At 36.3% G+C, this 12,654-nt stretch overlaps 1 non-coding gene and 1 pseudogene across 1 annotated transcript; one reads left to right on the top strand and one right to left on the bottom strand.

Annotated features, from left to right (window-relative positions):
* Positions 1-10,078: 10,078 nt before the first annotated feature.
* LOC113278670 lies at positions 10,079-11,469 on the bottom strand (annotated as a pseudogene).
* Positions 11,470-12,292: 823 nt separating this feature from the next.
* Positions 12,293-12,366, top strand: TRNAI-UAU. The gene has a single exon. It is a non-coding gene; the product is annotated as a tRNA-Ile (tRNA).
* Positions 12,367-12,654: the final 288 nt, after the last annotated feature.

Genomic DNA, 12,654 nt, shown 5'->3' with positions numbered 1-12,654 from the left:
AATTTTCTTAAGCTCGTTTTTGTTTCATGTGCGTCAATTTCGCATTCGTGTTTGTATGATTTCGCTATCATACATGTATTATTTATATCATAAATATATCTCGGATTTTTCCCAAGATTTCATGTATTATTATTCTCTTATGTGGTCTAATTTTGCCTTCCTAAGAAAAGGTCTTATTTTGCCACCCTTGTATTTGCGACAAAATCGCAGGACGTCTTTACATTTTCATGTAATGACCCATTGATCTTGTCTTATCATTTCTCTAGTATTATTGCCTCTGCAGGATATTTTTCATGCGACAATATGACAGGCCTAAATATTCTTGCGCTGCCCATTTAGTGAATGTAATCTGGGAAACTGTTGGAGTTTGCGTGCATGTCAGGACACTTACACACACAAACTTCATGTGTAGGAGTTTAGTATTATGTTGTATACACAATTTGATATTGTTTATGCTTAGTTACTGAATCTAAGAATCCTGACAAGATTTTAGACTCTTGTTTGTTCGAATATCAGTGTAAACCCTTTTATAGGATAAGCTTACCTACAAGTTCATACCCCATCAAATGCCATTCTTGACGGTCAGTTTCTTTTTGCTCCAATTTTTATCTTCATATGTTTGTCAAACCTAACATAACTAGAATTCGATAAATCACGATTACGTGTATGGTTAATTTTTTTTCCTAGCTATCTCGTTTTATTCTTGTTATACTGATTTCTTGGTAGAATTGGTCAGAACTCAGAAGAAGGTCGTTAGTTGTGCTTTGTCCTACAATTTTTTTACTGCTTTAATTTGATTATTTCGATTTTGGCAAGTGGTGCATTTGGTGGTAACAGGGGAATGAGACCCGTTCCCCTGAGAAAGGTGTTTTCCCGTTGGACCACATGCATGAATGTGACTTGGTATTACACACTCAAATTATTCACTGACATACCAACTTGTGTGGATTCTGTAAAATATTACATTTCAAACCCATTATGAAGTATCTGATATACTTTTGGTTTTTAACAATCAGGAGAAAAAGGAATACATCAGCTGCCTTAAAACATCAGGCTTTCAATCCGAAATTTGTAGACGCTTTTCAAAGAAGTACCTCGAATGCCGCATGGAGAAGTAAGTAAGTCATCTTAGCTTTTATGTGTATTACACTCTGGTTCCATGTTATCACCTCGCCTTAGCAAAGATCTTAGCTAAAACACTAATAGTAAAATATACTTCTCAATCTTCATCACTATATATAAACATACATGTTAGTTGTTGTACTGGGTTGTGCTTACATAAATTCTTACTTCATGTAAAGGAAATCAGGCAGTTTGCTGAGTCGGGATTTGCTGAGACTTGTAAACAAAATATAAAATCTTGAGATGTTATACAACAGTGCTTGTTTAACTATGATTCATCAAATTATAAACCAACCCCTTAGCTCTTAATAAATTTGTATGGAAAACACACCGTAAGTCAGTAAGTATGAAAAGGTAGTGATAGTATACTGAACTAACAAGTCTCTCTACTCTGTGTAAAGCATACTGGGTTTATTCTTACGATTATATTTTGCATTTTTTATTGAGTTTTATTTTGATGATATTTCTAGTGTTACCCATAAATCATTTGTCTAATCCAAATAATAATTCTAGACTCCCCGAGGGAGAAATCCTGAGGGCTCGGCAAAAATCTCGGGATTTCTCCCTCGAAACGTCTAGAAAATAGCATGTGCCCATTTAAATAACGACAAGTGGCAGCCAACCAAAGAACACTCGTATCTTACTGTATTTTCAATAGCTTAATTAAAGTCGTCGATTTTATGCTGATCTATAAAAATCATTGCGCTTCTGATATAGCTGGGGTATCGATTCTTGTTATAGTTGGGGTATCAATTTCAGAAACCCATCAAACTTACCCATGAAAATCAGTAGCCGCAACTGTGTTTCCTCCCTAACTTATACTGATTCATCAAATTCATACCTATATCAGTCATATCCACAGTTCGAACTACCATCATCAGATTCATCAAAGGTTAAGGGTTATTTTAGGTAAAAGATATTTTTTTCTGGGTGGAATATCCAATTGAATAGTATTTTTTTGATTAATGTCCATATAAACAGTATCAAAACCTACCAGTCTGTTTCACCTAGGAATTGTTGGTTTAGGTCTTTTTAACCAATTTTGTATTTAACTTACCCCTTAATTTTCTACATATTACATAAAAGCCACTAGGATTAGTCGGTGAATATTATGTTTGGACATTAACATCCCCATAATGAAAGTCTATGACAAACATAACCTCATAAAGTCATAAACCCTTTTATGAGCCAGAAGAACAAAAAACCCTCGTCTCTCAGTCTTCTCCATCTATGTGAAAACGATAAATCGCAATTTCTGGGAGTTTCAGGAATCTGAAGTTAAGGGTTTCTTTCTCTGCAAAAACAAGGTATGTCCACAACCTCTTCTTCCCCTGTCAATTTCTCTTTCATCTTTGCAATTTGATTTCCCCGAAAATGGGTTTCTGATTTTACTTAGAATCTTTTGAAAAAGTAGTATTTGTTACTCTAGAGATTTTGAATTTCTGATTGCTAAGGACCCCAAGTAATATATGATGAAGTTACTGCGATTGGACTGTGTTTAGGGTTTGTAAATCAGTGTTATGATATTTTTAGGGTTCTTAAAATTAGTATTTCAGATGAAATTAAAAACAAGTTTGGGTGTACTGTTATATGTATACACGCATCTTACTGCTGCGGCAGTTTCTGTAGAGTTAAGTAATTTTTGATATAGGTATTTTGTCTGGTATTTTTTCTGTGTTACAACAATGTGTTTTTTCTTGTGGTTCCAAGAATAATATTACATTTAAACATAACCATTCTAATGTAAGTTACTTAAATGCACGGTACCGCCAATCCAATCATCATAGTGTAGCCTCAATTCGTGAAAGCCGCTAGTAAGTGTGTTTCGTTTCTCGATAATTTGTCTACACCACCATCCTTACATCTTGTTTGTTTGCAGCTGACTCATCTAAGTCATCTGGGTATGAGTCATCTAGACCTGACTGAAATCACCTGAGTCATCTGGATCTGAGTCACTAAGGTATGACTCAAAAAATATGTTTGTTTTGTAAGTCAGACCTGACTCAGCTGACTGAAGTTTTTTGGACAGAAAATGCCCTTCTGCACATTTTTAACCATAAACGTTTACTACTACACAAACATCACAAGTTGTTCCATTGTATTCAGCAACCTTCTTTTGATGCAATTAAACATGTTATGCCTCATAAAACAATAAAATCCAAAGTTTGAAGTCCTAAAAACATAAAAGAAACAATAAAAATCTAAAGGAGACTAGCTATCTCATCGCGTAAATTGTTCATATGTAATTGCTTTTGTCTTCCAAAGAGATGAGGTACATTTTCTTCCGTTTAGGCTTCCTCATCTACCTGTATTTCATTCATCTCAAACGCCTCGTTCTCATATTGTTTACACAACCAATCATCTAATGCATTGCAGTGTAGAAAGTTATGTATTGACATGAAAGCAATGACGATATCTCTTTGCGTCTCAAATGAGTAAGAAGGAATTTTACTTAAGAGTGGAAATCTTGCTTTCTATACCCCGAATGTTCTCTCAATTACATTCCTCAGTCGAGCATGGGATTGATTGAACTTTTCTTCTTTTGTTGCTGCAGATACTCTTAGGTAATCACCTAACCAATACCTTATGTTGCGATATGGACACATAAACCCCTTTGTGTGGGAGTACGCAGCATCACATAGATAGTATTTGTCTGTTAACGTTCAACAAAAATATTAAGAAGTCATACTAATGAAACTGCAGCAAGAGGAAACATATATACTAATTCAAGGTAAGGAAAGAAAAATGAAACTGAAAGGTTCAATGAATAACCAAAGTGTAAAACAAGAATCCCTATCAACTACATTGAGCAATATTATGTGACAAAAGATAAAGGGAAGAATGAATAACAACGTCATACATAAGACTTTACCGAGCCGTGTAAAACGTAATTCATAGAGACTTCACTTTATTTCAGCTTTGGGAAATTTTCTAGGAAAACAAACAAGTGGATGAAATCTCATGTATTTATCTCATTCATGGCCTAACACTGAGTATTAACTTTTTATGCAGATAATAAATAGAAACTAACAAACAAATGGCAAGAATGCGAGACTTAAAATAGTGATATTACCTGGAGGAGGTAAAGGAAACTTGAAAGATGGATCACGCACTGCCTCGGTCAACACTCTTGAGTCATGAGCAGTGCCTTTCCATCCAACCACTGCGTATAAAAAGTACATATACCAATCTCATATCGCAAGCCCATTTTGGGAACATTCTCCTCTTCTCCTTCCTATATACGGTGTTTGCTTCTCGACTGGAATGCTCGCACTAATTAGAGCGCCATCCAATGCACCAACGACACCTTTAAAAGAACATTCTCTAAGGCGTTTATGCCTTTTAGTTATAGCTGGCTTGTCAAATACATTAGGTGGAGGAACTAAGACTTCAGCAGACCAAGTCTTCATAGCATCCAACACTTCATGAAAATACTTGCTAACTGTTTCGCCTGAATGTTGAAAGTGATATAAAATTACACGATTCCTACAATTGTGCCCGATTGTGTATAAAAACATTGCCATCTTCTCCTCTACTTCAATATACTTGTTATCCTCTAAAAGTCCTTTGGCTCGGAATTCATTGCAGAATTGAATAAAATGATCCTTACTCATTCTCAATAGGTTGTACATATTCCTCGGATTTTCTTCTAACAGATCTTGGGTGAAAGCCTTTCCTGTTAAAATTGACTTCTTGTACTTCGGGCGTACACGCCGCTTAGCCTTTTTAAGTTGCTTCACTAACAAACATAAAGCTAGTAGCTGAGATAGTAAGGTCTTCATTTTTTCTGAAAACAACAAGTAGATGAACCAAGACATAAGATAATGGCATTACACAACCACATAAGACACTACTGCCAGTTGAACCAAGACATTATCAATAAGTACTTGCCTGTATTTAAGTTCTTCCAATCTCTACATAAAACTCACTTCCTTTTAGCCTTCCCAATCTGCAACGAAATGAAAGAAAAATGTTACAACAAACTGACATATTGAATATAACCAGCAAGCAATTGAATATAACCAGCAAGCAATTGACTATAACCAGCAAGCAAATATTTTATAGGAAATGGACAAATAACTTTAATACTGATTCATTCAATAACTTCATAAATACTGATTCAATCATTCAACATTCAACACAGCATAAATTGAAAATCGAGTAAAGTAATTAACAAACACGAATGGTTTTTTTTCTTCTGTTTTGCAACTCTTAATATCTGACTATTTCCTAATTCATGACTTTCAACGTTCTTATAAAAGTTTGTGTGTATAGGCAACACGACGCTCATCTCTTTTCAAACTGACAAACAATTTTTGCCAACCAGGCATCTCTTAACCTTTTAGACTTATGCTCAAATACTGATCCATTGTGATGCAATCATCCTCAAGTAAATTATCCAAAGCTTTTATGAATTCGGCTGCATTATCCTTTTCTAGAGAAAGTTTTTTATGTTGAAGATGAGTTTCCATTGATGTTACAATAGAGCAAACTTTTTCGGTTAGGAGATCATTCGAGGCTTCTTCCATTTCCTTCTTTCGTTTCCTTCCACTCCCCTTAGCATTGAGACTAGAATCAACCTCGTTATCATCCTCACAATTTTGTTCTTTTCCAAGACTTTTTCGAGGCTCAGAACCATTATTTGAAACCCCTGTATTTGTAGAAGTCCCAGCTGAACTAGGTTCCACTCTTCCAGGCGTATCTCTATTAGATCCAGTGGAGAACTTGCCATCAAATAAGTTCTACAACTTCTCTTCATCTTCCAGTCCCTTGTTCTTGAATTGACTGGCGTTTTTGATGGTCTGCATCAATTAGAAAATAAAAGCAATAAATATGTTCAGCTGATTACAACATAGTAATACTTCTGAATCTACTACGAGGGATACCAGTACACTAATTGGAAATGAACTAGCTAATATCATGGCTTTCTACAATCCGTTTATCATTAGTAAGGTTCATGTGGTATCTACACTTGCACTAGAGATTAACAAAGACAATTTAACTTCGATAAATTCCAAACAAAACTGAACTGAAAGGATCTTACCTTGTCTAATTCAACCCATTGCTCTTCGCTCCAATCAAAAGTGTTCGTCTCAGCATTGTACCCACGACCAGTTCTTGCTAAGAGACGGGACCAAGTGACGTATTAATCACGCAAGTAATCCCAGTGGTTTCTTAACTTTTTCCGTGTGATAGTGCAGTCATACTTCTCAGAAAAGAATTTGCACAAATTTCCCCACGAAGTTTGCTTCAAAGAAGTTCCAGAAAACCCATACTCAGTAGATTCTGCCAAACATTGGTCAATAAATAACCCTCTAAATGCTCGGACATTCCTAAAAGTTATCTTATTTGCTTTATTATCTTCTTTTTTCTCCATAGAGAACTAGCATAAAGTAAAACAAATACAAGATGTGGGTAATTTGAAACAGAAGAGAGTGTGCTAAAAACTGAGAAAGTTAACAGAGGAGAAAGGTTCAAAAGATAAATCGATAAATAAAAGATAAACAAAAGATATCTGTCATGCCAATACTAGCATCAAATTGGAGGTAGTTTCCCCCTTGGTTTCATTCATTTTCATAATTAAACATTTGTTACAAAAATTTTACATATAATACACTTGTTTTTAATTTCCGGCCCAATAAATGATGGGTTTTATACAAACAGGTATGTCGACTACAGAGGACGTGCCTTCCGTCCCTAACATTTACAATATCCGACCCATTACCTCCTTGACGAAATTAAGGCCAAGAAGAAGCATTATCTAACTCAAGCTAGCGGGAGTGTCAGTCTTTGTTCCTTCGTGTTTTGTTACAGAACTTGTTGGCACTATGTGGTAGTGGTTATAATGGTGGCACCATATTTCATCGAAATATCAAAGGTTTTATGATCCAAGGAGGGGACCCTCCAGGGATAGGAAAAGGTGGGAACATTATATAGGGTGAAAAGTTCAATGAAGAGTTCTGAGATTCACTTAAGGTATTTTAGTTTCCTCTGCTATCAAGAATGTCTAGTTACTTTTAAACTTATTTTATGAAGAAGAATATGAGTGCAATGTTAGAAAACGAATACTCCCCAGAAAGGAAAAGAATAAGCAGTGTTAATCATGGTTTCAAACCACCACCACTACACTACCCCTCAATTTACCACTAAAACATCATAATTTGAACTTTACAACAAAACCCAGAAAGGATTTATCATTAACCCTTAAAAATTATTCAAACATTAAAATCAACAGAAATTACAAAAATCCATATGCTATCATGCTTAATGATCATACTTCTCTCCTTGGCATTTTCACAAACATCATCTAGAAGCTAAAAAGACACCCATCACAAACCATCAATAACTCAAATCAGAATATATAGAAAAACCCATCTTCCAAAATCATCCAAAACCCATATGAAAATGATACAAAACATATGGACGAAGAATTATGGATGTTGAAATTATACCTGATGTTGATGACTCTTTTAAAACAAGCTGATGAGTTGAAAGAATGAAGAGATTAGTTAAGATTGATGAAGGAGATTATCAATAAAAGATATTGGTAGATTTGTTGAGAGGGGGATGAAGGAGACATCAGATCTAGGGGTTTTCCCCATCTCCCATCTCTGCTCTCGATGGTAAAACCTGGACGGAAAGAAAGGAAATGAAATTTAAAGGATCGAGGGTGTTTTCGTGTATTGACACGAGTCAGGGGTTTGAGCGATTGATTCAGGGGTATGTTTGCACCTGAGTCCATGGGGTCCGACTCATAGGTTGGTACCGAGTCAGCTCGCGAGTCAGAGGTTATAAAAAGTGGGAACCAAACAGTCTAACTGCTGACTCGGCGCGAGTAAGGGGTTGACTTAGACTCAGACGCCGAGTAAGCTGCAAACAAACAAGATGTTAGTTTTAAAATGCATCCACTTTGTCCGACTCATGAAAATCAAAGTGGTTTGACATTTGACTGAGTAGTGTAGCGAAGAAATTTGGTTTGTATAAACTGGAAGTTGTAAGAATAAGGAGGAAGGTGATTTTCTTCTAACAGAGTAGCTTTCTATTTTTATAGGCTGAGGAAGTCGGATCTGGTTGATGTGGACCACCTCTTTCTATAGCCTTTTCCCGTCATCAGTTAACAGTGTGGAGTATTCTATTATATGTTGTCTTCTAAAATGTGTATTATCTTAGCCCTGTAATGCGAGTCGTAGAACCGTCTCCCATAGTAAATATTCAGTGTGAATGTAGATAGTGTTTATAACGGAACCTCCACTATGTATAAGAGATGCCATATGACTCCATGATATTTTCTTTGCTATTGACAGCAAGTCTTATGGTGGAATCCAAGCTATTCCAAGTGTGGAAAAACCATGGAATGTCAAGTCTAGTGGCTTCCAAGCTGGGGTCTTCCACAGAAAATCCAAGCAGTGTTCCATGATTTTGTGGGATGGTCCGTGGAATACATGGTAGAGCTAATTAAATTTGCGTAAAACGCTATTCAGAATAGCGCACTAGAAGACGGAAAACGCCAATCAGAATATCGCTCAACGCTAATCAAAATAGCACAAAACGCTATTCAGAATAGCGCTTTTTTTTTATCCGTAGATTTAAAACAAGTCATTGAAAATCTAATGACTAAGAAAAAAGCGTTAACCTTCAGATACGTCATAATGGGTTTGAAATGTAATATTTTACAGAATTCCACACAAGTTGGTATGTCAGTGAATAATTTGAGTATGTAATACCAAGTCACGTTCATGCATGTGGTCCAACGGGAAAACACCTTTCTCAGGGGGAATGGATCTCATTCCCCTGTTACCACCAAATGCACCACCTGCCAAAATCGAAATAATCAAATTAAAGCAGTAAAAAAATTGTAGGACAAAGCACAACTAACGACCTTCTTCTGAGTTCTGACCAATTCTACCAAGAAATCAGTATAACAAGAATAAAACGAGATAGCTAGAAATTTTTTTTTAACCATACACGTAATCGTGATTTATCGAATTCTAGTTATATTAGGTTTGACAAACATATGAAGATAAAAATTGGAGCAAAAAGAAACTGACCATCAAGAATGGCATTTGATGGGGTATGAACTTGTAGGTTAGCTTATCCTATAAAAGGGTTTACACTGATATTCGAACAAACAAGAGTCTAAAATCTTGCCACGATTCTTACATTCAATAACTAAGCATAAACAATATCAAATTGTGTATACAACATAATACTAAACTCCTACACATGAAGTTTGTGTGTGTAAGTGTCCTGACATGCACGCAAACTCCAACAGTTTCACAGATTACATTCACTAAATGGGCAAGCCGTATGTGAGTATCCATTAGAAATTCAGATGCTTTTTTTGCCTGAGGCACAGAGGCTTACAAAATCCCAAAACCTAAATGCTCTCCCTCTTTTTGCTCGATAAAAAGGTTTAGATTTTGTCTGGTCAATAATAAGATAAAGAGGGAGCACAACAGGCATGTGCTAAAGCCTTGAACGAAATTTCAGATCGCGTTGCAGTAAAGCAAGCCGAAGATGAAGTTCCAAAATATGTGTCTGGTTCAAGGACCAAACTTTCATAGAGTCAGATCAACAAAACCAGTCTTAGGAAAGCAAGTTAATGACACATTCAAAATCGTCATGAAAAAACAGTTCATGAAAAAACAGTTCATGAAAAAACAGTTTCTAGACCAGATCGAAACAATAGATCTTAACTTAAACTTTCCAAATCAGAACCCTAGAAAAATCGGAAGATACAGGGTTTTAGAAAGAATTTTAGTAATTACCTGCACTCATTTTCTATTGTTTGCTCCAGCAACTGAAATCCTAATTCAACACTAGCAAGGCTCCAAAACACGATGGATGCATCAATTCAGAAGTGTGAGCAAAGTTTGGGGTTTGGCTGAATGAAGGAAGAGATAGTTATTGTTATAACTCGAGAAATGATAGGAAAGTTGAGGTAGCCATACCATGACCTGTTAACAGTGAAGGAACACAATCTATTTCTTCTTCATCTTACAAACGATACGATGTTATCACAAGCTATATATGCGCCCCTTCATGAATCAACTGGGGCTTTTGACTGAAAGTTCCTTCTTAGAAACTCTGACAACTTTGAACATGCAGATCGTCCTCCTTGTAGGCAGTTCAGGTAGTCATCCACTGAACATAAAATAAGATAAATCGGTGAGTAACACAAACTACTATGAAAATGGTATTTTGTAGTACCAGCAAATGGAAGAAGACTTTGATGACATGCACTGTACCTGACATTGCACCGCGGGTAACAGATGTGATGATTCCATGTTCCATAGGGTTCACCTTCAGCCTGTTTTGATTCCTCGGAAAGGACTGATTGAGCAGAGTTAGGGAAGACCAAATAACTGAAGGCCTGTAGTTTCTGTAAATCAACCCAATGAAACATTTCAAGATCAGTTCATTTTAAAGCAAATCATTGCACTAGATAAACTATGAAAAAGACGGCAGAACATTTGTGGGTTGGTAGTCTAAACTCGTTAACATCTTTGGTCATTCAGGAAGTTGTATCATAACATCATGTCCTCGGGAAACAAAAGAAAGGAAGAAAACAAAAAAGATCTCAACAGTGAAAGAGTTGCACTCAAGATCATCTTTGAACTGTAAACCATAAGTTGCAGACAGAAAAAATGTATGAGGCGATTGAGATCGGTCAAGTTGTGATAAGATACTAACTTGCTCTTCTGCCTTGGGGGGATCCAGAACTAAAGATCCTGCTTCTGACACGCCACAACAGATAGAGACTACCAAAACAGCAGCAAAACAGTAATTAGGGTTCGGAATATAAAGTTTCTATACAACAAGTTGGAAAGTAAAACAGTAAAGACAACCCCATGCTTACCAGCAAGATGTTTTAAAGGAATCCCAGCATCCACTAGAGCTGCACAAGCAGCATTAACGGCACAAGGAAGAAGCTGGGAAAAATCTGTGTCAAGGAAGTGTTCAACACCCTAAATAACTTAACGAACAGATATCACATCCATTACCTAACAAGAAGGAACTCATATGACAAACCGACCCAGGAACTTCAGGTATATAACAAGAAGATATCCAAAAAGCTGCCTGATTTTACAAGTATTGCCTTATTGGTGGTTCAGACTAGCAGACGCATCAACTCACGACTCTTCTACAGATTACGTGGAAAAAAAAAATTCAGGTAGAACGAACAAATAAAACATCATCCTTCCATTTTCAGTTTTAACATTGTTGCATTTACAGAATACCTTGAGGCCAACGAGCTGAACCATGAGCTCGGTTGAGAAGATTACGAGAAGAAGCAAGCCGTCTTAACTGATATGGTGTACGGCAATCCACTCTATCTACCTCCATCTTCCAGCACTAGTTTTATCTAGTTTCAAACAATGTAAACGAAATCAGATAACTTAACCGTCTACACTTTATCAACCAAAAATAAATAAACTCTCTCACCCATTTTGATAAACATGGGTGAAGCAATAGTTTAATAAGATAACTCGTTACAACTTTACAATTATGAGCTACACAGGAACTTGGTTCTGAGGGTCTGAGGCAAATTCACAAAATCACTAATAGACATAAGTTCCAACAACCCGATTTATAATATTTCTCCAAAATACTACAAAACCCATGTTTTAATTTCATAGTCAGAAGATATTGGCATAAAAAAAGAAAGAGATTTTTTACATTCAAGCTTGAAAACAGATCACTGCCAACAGTGTGAAGCATGACATCTTTCACATGACTCTACATTCTATCTGGTATAATCGAGTTTTTCAAGCTTAACACTCGGCAAGAGTATATTGTACAGCATTTGAGACAGACGTCGATTCATTCATTTTACTAGTGAAGAGTTGCATGAACATAACAGATTTTAAACTTGTAAGTTGTAATCAGTAGTTGTTCATTTATATATCAATAAAGCGGAAAGATTTACTTAAACATATTACAGGATCTGGAGTTAACAAGTTCACACCATATTGTCCAAATAAGTATAGTTGTGCCCACCTCTATTCGTAGCCTGGATTTTACTCTTTAACCAAGAATCCTAAAAAACGTTGAGGTGAGAAACAAATGATGAAATACTGTAAAAGCTTTCTCAAAAGAATTGGGAGTAGGTGTATTCACTCGTTGGTGTTGGTTTAAATTAAAAAACACTAGCTAACAAACAACAGCTGCTCGCGTAGCTCAGTTGGTTAGAGCGTTGGTCTTATGAGCCGAAGGTCGCGGGTTCGAGCCCCGCCGAGAGCATCTCTTTATTTTGTTTTGTTGTAGGTTTTGCTTCACCCTTCACTCCCTCCGGATCTCTTTATGTGTTCCATACCTCCATTAGGTGAGGCCTTCACCATACAAAAGTGGAGAGCTAAATGGTTATTTTTCGAGTTCTAAACCATTTAGCGCTCCACCTGTGTGGTGCCTCTTTATGCCACAGGTTGTGTTTGTAACTCGGGCCTTCAACATAGTGGATGATTTTATTATCTTCCTCCAAATGGACATAGATTCGGCACTCCTCCTAGGAGGACTATTGTCATATGGAGT

Source organism: Papaver somniferum, chromosome 5 (genome assembly GCF_003573695.1).
Source record: "Papaver somniferum cultivar HN1 chromosome 5, ASM357369v1, whole genome shotgun sequence".
In the NCBI taxonomy this organism is placed as follows: domain Eukaryota; kingdom Viridiplantae; phylum Streptophyta; class Magnoliopsida; order Ranunculales; family Papaveraceae; genus Papaver; species Papaver somniferum.
This window is presented reverse-complemented; position numbering and strand designations above follow the sequence as displayed.